This window comes from Solanum pennellii, chromosome 4, assembly GCF_001406875.1.
Source record: "Solanum pennellii chromosome 4, SPENNV200".
Lineage (NCBI taxonomy): Eukaryota > Viridiplantae > Streptophyta > Magnoliopsida > Solanales > Solanaceae > Solanum > Solanum pennellii.
The window spans coordinates 62842904-62844105 of record NC_028640.1 but is presented as its reverse complement, the minus strand read 5'-3'; positions in this window follow the sequence as shown (position 1 = coordinate 62844105).

Sequence of the window (1202 nt, the reverse complement as noted above, 5' to 3'; positions counted from 1 at the left end):
TTATTATTTCCATTAGGACTTGGCGTAATTTTAACACATTAACTATTCAAATCTTTTTTTCCTTATTTGTACTCTTTATGTTTCTAAAATTGTAGGTTCACACTTAACATAAATGAATTCTTGGTTTTCAAAGTAATATTCGTGCAAAAACATGTGTACAATCTCAAAATAAAAATAAAGACATGATGAAACATGTATTTCCTCTTTGCTTTATTTTGTCATTTTTTGATTTGCCATAAAATTTTAAAAAGTACAAGAAAATTATTAAAATGTGAAGTCTTAAATATGACACATAAAAAGTTGAAATTAACAAATTATCAAAAATACAAAATTATGTCTTTCTTAAGCAAATAAAAAAGAAAATTATATAGGACAAACGAATTGAAAACGGTATATTTATAAGTCTTTTTATAAAAAACAAAAACACATAGTAGTGTACAATGAATTATTACCAAGGTGTACATACTAGGACAAAATGATTTGTGTTAGTCCTCTTTTAGAAATTTCAAAAGATTAAAATAACTCAATTTTTCATTTCATAAAATCTTCACCCTTGTATTTGTAGCTATTCATTTTTCTCTTTCGTGATTAAACGTGAATCGTGAGAGACAGGAAAGCACATAATGTGCCCCTTTTCGGGATCGTTTAATAACCGATTAGAATTAGGGATAATGCATAAGTATCTCTTCAATTTATGTCCGAATTTTCAGAGAACACACTTATATTATACTAAGGTTCTATTACCCCTCTGAACTTATTTTGTTAATAATTTTCTATCTTTTTTCGACCTACGTGACACTATCTTGTGGGCCCAGCGCTGGTTGATTTTATTTTTTTCAAGTTAGTACCACATAGACCTAAAAGGGGTAGAAAATTACTTATAAAATAAGTTCAGGGTGATAATAGGACCTTAGTATCGTATAAGTGTGTCTCTGAAATTTTGAGAAAATACTTATACATTTTCCCTGAGAATTATACGTGTACATATAGTATACATATACAAAAAGCAATTAACTAATATCATTTTTAATATAATTTTTTTACTTTTTATTTAGTGTTGAATAATACGTATCAAACGATACTCATATCTTTTAAATTAAAACTGAAAGCCAAAATCTGTATACTTTTAATATGGATATGTGACAACTCAACACTTGTCTAAGTGATAAACTACTATTTATATATATATATATATATATATA